This window comes from Oratosquilla oratoria, chromosome 5 (assembly GCF_046742065.1).
Source record: "Oratosquilla oratoria isolate Oo_2021 chromosome 5, ASM4674206v1, whole genome shotgun sequence".
In the NCBI taxonomy this organism is placed as follows: domain Eukaryota; kingdom Metazoa; phylum Arthropoda; class Malacostraca; order Stomatopoda; family Squillidae; genus Oratosquilla; species Oratosquilla oratoria.
Window position 1 is genome coordinate 80,660,593 of NC_134781.1, and position 7,500 is coordinate 80,668,092.

Consider the following 7,500-nt stretch of genomic DNA (forward strand, 5'->3'; position numbering starts at 1 on the left):
TTCGTACATACCTACGTATCACTTTCCTTTCACTCCACCCTTCCACCTCCACCAACCCTCCCCCCACCCCCATCTCCACCTCCACCCTTCCACCTCCCCCTTTTGCAATCTGGAGAGTCGACGAAGGAGATATGCGCAGTCAACACTCGAAAGGCTTCCCTTATCGGCCTCCTCTGGCTTCCTTAAGTGAATCCCGTAAGGCCAACCGTAGTTAGTTTTAGTGAGGAGGGAATATTCTAACAAGATTCTTCTTACCCAGGGCGGTCCACTGACCTACTTCATCCACTAAAATTAATTAAAAAGTACGAGGTATGAAGATGGAACAAGAAATTAGAAAAAATAGACAAATGGAAAAGAGGTACGAGAGAGAGAAGATAAAGATAGAAAGAGAGGAGTGGACAAAGTGAGAAAGAGGAGAGAGAGAAGAGAGAAGAGAGAAGAGAGAGAACGAGAGGAGAGGAGCAAAATAATCGAAAGAACGAGAAGACTTCGTCGCCAACACACGGGGGCGAATAAGGAAGAAGGCTGCAAACTATTTGCGTTGGAGTCGAGGATGGAGACACCCCGATGCCCAAGACCAGGAGACAGACGCCCCGCCTGCGGCCGGAGCCCACGTGACGGCCTATGCAGCCGTCGCACAAGGGCCTTCACCCTGTGACAGACTCCTACGAGGAGAGAGAGAAAAAAAAAGGCTCGGTTTCACCGAAGACTTGTTCTAGTCGTCCCCTCGCAATTTTACTTAACTGGAGGATCCCTCTCCTTACTTTCCAATGCCTCTCCAGAACGGGCGATTTTATTCAACCCCATTTCGAGTCCCGTGGTCGAAATCTTCAATCTTACCATCGTAAAACCGGGATTTGCCAAGCCTACGATCGTTAAGCCCTGGCGAATTCGGATTTTACATGGTAACCTTGGCAGCCAAACGACAGCCTAAATTTGTAGCTCAAGGACCGAGCACCTCTTCCTTCAGCCCCCAAAGCCTACCCCGAAGCCCCCGCCGCCGCCCCCGAAGCCCCCCAGAAGTCGCTCTGTGCCAACCTTATCGTTTGAGCGCCACGCCTTTCGAGCACCAAGCAGACGTCCCCAGATTAGACTTCTGGGTTATTTTTCTTTTTCAGATTTTCCCCAGAAGATTCTATTCAGCTCCTGAGGGGTACCTTGGGGTTAGGGGGGTTGTCCCTATGTTCGTTAAAGGCTTAAACCAACGATTCTTAACCTCGCAACATCTTACTCAGACTTGGGCACCCCATGTACATCTAGTTAGAGGAACTAGAGCTGCTACACAACTACAGAGAAGACTTTAAGCCATTTAACGTTTGTTCTGGCTGGGAAGCGCTTAACGGTTCTACCTTGCCCAGGGAACGTACTCTGGGATTTTTTTCAATCTAATTTACTTTTTTTTTTTTTTTTTTTACAAGTTCGGGTTATTTTCCTTTTGTTAAATGTGTGTCACCATCCTGGTGGTATTTAAACTACAGTACAACCAGGAACGACCACGAGTAACCTGACCTTGTTATCATACTAGGTCACAAGAGGGGATCAAATCTAAGGATCAGGACAAAGGACTTCTACCTGGAATGACTGTGTCCACAACAACTTAGATACGAACTTCACACCTGATTGTACAGGGTGGTCAGAACGTCTCGTACCTCTGTGGGGGTACAAGTAATACAGTAATACAAAATTCATGCCCTGGATTCAGGCTGCTTGTATGGGCACATGATAGTGTGCATTATTCAGGCAAGAGCATAACGGGGGCTGTGCGACATGACGTCACTGATAGATTCGACATGACGTCACCGATAGATTCGGCAAACCAGCTCCTCCAAAGATGACAATACTGCGATGCGAACATTTAGTTCCAGTGTTCTCATTTTGTTCTATTGTTCTTACAGTAAATACACCGAATCCAGGACATGTATTTTGTATTACTATAATAATTGTACCTCTGTTGGTAGGGGTTACAGGACATTCGGACCACCCTGTATGTACAGTAATGCGTGTGTAGACGGGAGTGTATACACACTCCCACTCCCAATTCACCCCCAAGGCCTTCTACCCTTTAAATCTCCACCATTCCTCACCCAGCCAATCGCCAAACTCGCAATGATCAATTCATCTCCCATCTCGCTTGACCTGGCAAGCTTCCAGACCGCCCCCCCACCCATCCCCGCCCTTCAAACTCCGAAGCAAGGAGGTGAAGTGGGACTCGTGATATCTCCCACTTGTAGCCAGCCTCCAAATCGGCAACATTTCCAAAATACCTTCGTGTTTACGGCGGATAAGTATTCCTGAAAATGTACAAATAAAACAATATATGATGTGTGTGTGTGTGTGTGTGTGTGTGTGTGTGTGTGTGTGTGTGATTCACCATGGTCTTGGATCACGTGTTGGACTCGTGATCGACAGTTATTACCCTCACGGACGAGAACTCAAGAGCTCATATGACTGATCTATGGGTAATGTAACCTTACACGCACACAACTCCCTGCCCACGAGAGTTGGAGTAACGACTCGCAGCGCAGCGATACTGAATATATCTCAGCCCTGGGCGGGATTCGAACTGACCGCTGTACTACCAGTGCGCCGTGTGTGTGTGTGTGTGTGTGTGTGTGTGTGTGTGTGTGTGTGTGTGTGTGTGTGTGTGTGTGTGTGTGTGTGTGTGTGTGTGTGTGTGTGTGTGTGTGTGTGTGTGTGTGTGTGTGCGCGTGCGTGTGACGTGCGTTTTACATCTATACTATGACCTACTGCGCAAATGCGATCACAGTCACCTGATGTAACGTCAACAGGTCGCTGGACAGATTGGGTCAAGCTGGGTGACGACAGTGACATAGCCGGGCATTTAACAAATTTCACCGTTGTCACACTTCCAACCTTCCCTTTCCCCCTGATCCATCAACTCTGCTTCACTCCATTGCAACAATGAACACCTTCAATCGCATTCAGACTTTCGCTTGCCTGTTTCACTCAACCCTCGCGTCGCACGCAGCGAGTTTGCCTTCCATCAGACTGCTGTCACGCGATTTTCTTCAAAGCGAGAAAAAAAAGTCTATGTAGCCACTGCAATCATTCGCTACCGTGCTCACTGACCACCCATCTAATGACGGTGTTTAACATTCCACAAGGATAGAAACGCTGGTAAACTACAGTCTATTTCAGACTAAATGAATTGTAGTTGTTTACGTCCCACCTCACGTGACTGCAGTTAAGGCAGTTACTGACTGCAGTTAAGTCTTAAATCCCTGTACTCTGACAAAGGCCGCCATGCCCAACTACCTCGTAGACGAGTGAATATCTTGCATTTAAGAAAACAACCATAAACAAACTAGAAAAAATATATAAACAAACATGTTAAAATGAAATAAATTTGGACTCGCCAAGGCACCACGTCAAAATAGTATAATGCGCAACATTTTCGAGGAAAGCTTTGGCATCCTCCGGAAGCTGAAGAATCCTCTTTGGCTCCATCGAGTTTCAAGGTCCACTCGAAATAGACGGGGGACGAGCAGAGGGAAGGAAAAAAAAAATGGAAATGGAGACTCAAATCTGACGCAGTTTCCCTGAGCGAGAGGGAATGACGAAGCACATAGCGCCCACCCAACTTTGGGAATATTCGACACAGACAGACAGACAGACAAAGAGCCATACAAACAACATACATCTCCGCCACACTCTTCCTCAGCACTGGCGACAATCTTCACACGGAGCGTACAGTGTGTATATGTATACATATATACACACACGCCTCCCCACACACACAGAGGGGAAAAAGAGAGAGAGAGAGAGAGAGAGAGAGAGAGAGAGAGAGAGAGAGAGAGAGAGAGAGAGAGAGAGAGAGAGAGAGAGAGAGAGAGAGAGAGAGAGAGAGAGAGAGAGAGAGAGAGAGAGAGAGAGAGAGAGAGAGAGAGAGAGAGAGAGCATCAACATTCAAATCTCACCACCACCACCACCACCAATGCCCGGTGCAAATAAATACAAATGTCAAACAGCCCGAGAAATGGAAGCATGAGGTTGTGGCGATGTGTGTACGTGTGTGTGGGGGAGGAGAAGGATTTGGATGGTTGGGGGAGGGGGGGGTAAGAGGGTATTTGTGCACCCATGAAATGAGAAGGCAGGCGAGGAAGAGGAGGAGGAGGAGGAGGAGGAGGAGGAGGAGGAGGAGGAGGAGGAGGAGGAGGAGGAGGAGGAGGAGGAGGAAGGAGGAAGGAGGAAGGAGGACGAGGAGGTAGTGAGGATGCTGATGCCGATGATACAGGCAAAATGCTTGCAAACTGTTCACGATTCACATACAATTCGCATACAATTCCCAGTGATGACTAGACCTACGGCTTCGCAGGGAAGGCACACAGAGGCATATGCTGTGTACTACGTGACAAGCAGAGATGGGGGGAAGGGGGGGAGGGTGGAGAGGGGGGGTCCTGCCTGCCCTACCGACCGCGAGACCCACCTCCCCCCCCTATTCCCCCCCCCCTGCTTGCCCATCTTTGCCTTCCCCCAGCCCCGGCCGGCACAGAGTCGCCCTCCATACAAACATTCCAGGTCTTAGCCTCGCTCGCTCTCTCTCTCTCTCTCTCCATTAATTTTCATTCTTTCATTCACTCACGGGAGGGAAAGTGGGCCCCGAGACTTCACCAAGCGTCCTAGGAATTTGCTTTTTGATTCTTATCGTCTTCGGCTACCAACACCACTGGGGCCACTCCCGTCGCCTGCACCACCAAAGACAACACCATCGCATCCATAGCCATGACCACCAAAGCCGCTTTCACCATACACCTTCACCATCATCACCGCCGCCCATATCATAATCACCACCACTACTGCCTTCACCATAAACCCCACCCAATGCCAACACCATGAACACCCCTCCCCCTCCCCCAACCTCTCTGTTCTTCATAACCCTCCCCTCCTCTCCGGATGAGAGCTCAGAGCTCGTATCATATATATGACCGATCTATGGGTAATGCTGTAATCTTACACGCACACACCCAACTCCCTGCCCACAAGTTGGAGTAACGACTCGCAGCGCAGTGATACTGACAACCCGTCCCAACCTTATCGCGCTTACCATCCTCCCCTTCCGTCCCTCTACCACCCCGACTACAACAGTAAGCCCCCCCTGGTCTGCTTCCCCCCCGCCAGTTTGCCCCCACACACCCTCCAAATCCTCCACCGACGCAGCCGCCTGTTGACCCCCCCCAATAACCCCCCCCAGAACCCCTCGAACATATGCCTTACCCTCCCCCACCCCAAGCCTGTCCTGTCCTGTCCCATACACCAACACATCCGTGTTGTTTACCATCATTCGCCTAAAGAAACAACTCTCCTGTTGTTCTCGACATCTTCCAAATTTGACACCGTTCTGCATTTACCCAAAATACAACAACTGTCCTGTTGTTTTTTAACTTCTTGACTTTCTCTATTCTCGCATTCGTGTTCCCGAGGGCCATGTTTTCCAAACCTACCGACCTGATGACTTGCCATAATGTTGTCAAACTATGACTACTATTCCCCCTTCAACTATCCCACCCCTAACACACTAGTCCCCCCCACAAGCATCCCACCCCTAACACACTAGTCCCCCCACAAGCATCCCACCCCTAACACACTAGTCCCCCCACAAGCATCCCACCCCTAACACACTAGTCCCCCCACAAGCATCCCCCCACCAAGCCATTTCTTCCAGAAACCCCTGCCCCCCCCTACTTCCCACTTACCCCGCACTTTGGGAGAGGAGGGGGGGGAGGAGACCTTTCTCTACCACCCTCCCTCCGTCCCCCTCGACCGTAACCCCCCCCCAACTCCCCTGCATCCCTCACGAGCCCCAGGACCTTTCCCCTGGTCTACACTGGGGTAACAACCCTGAGCTACACAAGGAAAACTGAAACGCACGCACGCACGCACACACACACACACACACACACACACACACACACACACACTTTACACTAACCAATCACCAGAGTATGGAATGTTTGTGTGAACGCTGTAGGCCTACAAATTCCTTTGTCACCCTCGGGAATACCCTCCTCCACCGTCATAAGTACTGCACAGAATGGGCATTTTCGAGTTTTCTGTAACACCCTGTCTTCGTGTAATTTCGTTCTGTTCTCGTGCCATGCCTGAAGCAACGGATCCATTCAGTCTCCCATAGACTAATTGTAGCCTATCACACAGCCTGTCCCTTCACCACAGTCCTACGACCGAAGTTTACAACATGTCGATAACTATGTTGTCAATTACTACCGCATCGGTAACTCGTCTAACAGGTTGTCAATTATCACTTCATGAAATGTCTATCCCGGATGTTTCGGCCTTATTCATATATTATATATATATATATATATATATATATATATATATGTAAATATACATACATCACTTTTAAGTGACGTCTTATTCTAACTTGCTTTGGTTAACGAGGGAATTTTCATTCATTTGTAATAGGCAAAATTATTTCAAATGTGAATTTCAAAATTATCCATAAAAAATTGCTGAAGGGAATTTCAGTCAGTCAAATAAGTTAGAATTTTTTTTTCCCCCTATTTTATGACCCGAGGTCAACCGCTCACCTTTTAACTTGGAAGGCCATCTCCAATGAGGAGACCTGATCAAGGCTCGTTTTTACATCTCATCGATTTATCAGATTTGATCTAATTTTACCATTGATAAAGTTCTATATAGAATTTAGAAAAATACAAGATGGAGTATACTTCTTTCATTTCAAACTTTTATGTCCCCTTGATTAACAATGAAAACAACATACCAAATGTCATTTGACGTTATAAAGCAAAATAACTAATTCATCAGGTGTTTAAAAAGGTATATATAAAATAAGGCCGAAATGTCCAGGGTCGACAATATCACGAGGACGAAACGTCGGGAATTTCTACAACACAGAGGGCACTGGGGAGCTCCGTAAATGGAGGAGGAGGAGGAGGAGGAGGAAGAGGAGGAGGAGGAAGAGGAGGAGGAGGAGGAGGAGGAAGAGGAGGAGGGGGAGGCGGGAGGGGATGGGGTGAAGCTAATAGGAGGGGAAATGGTGTTGACGTGGGTCGAAAAGGTGGAAGAAAGTGAGGGGACGGAGGAGAAGAATGACGAGAAAATATAAACCTATTTTTTAAGTTTCCCTCTCTCACAAACTGAAAAAAATCAAGTTCGATTCTTACAGCCCTATTTATGGTTCATATCGAGATAAGTATTCCTAAATCCCATTTACCTTCATTTGTACAGTTATGCAAGCCTTGCGTCCTATTTGTTTCCAAATATGGGGATAACACCTAAATACGTAGGTGACTGACTCACTGACACTCACTGACACACACACACACACGCACACACACACACGCACACACGCACGCACACACACACATACATACACACGCACGCACACACACACACGAAGCACAGCCATTTTGTTTGATGAGCAGACCCACACAACCTGAGTGTTCGGCAACTTGACGGAGGGCCACTGGCACCAAATGGCCCTCTGCCATCACCTCC

At 48.3% G+C, this 7,500-nt stretch overlaps 1 protein-coding gene across 5 annotated transcripts in view; it reads right to left on the bottom strand.

Annotated features, from left to right (window-relative positions):
• The window catches only part of LOC143025604 (uncharacterized), a 459,091-nt gene that overhangs the window by 45,474 nt on the left and 406,117 nt on the right, over positions 1–7,500 (bottom strand). The gene's annotated exons all lie outside the window — the stretch shown is intronic.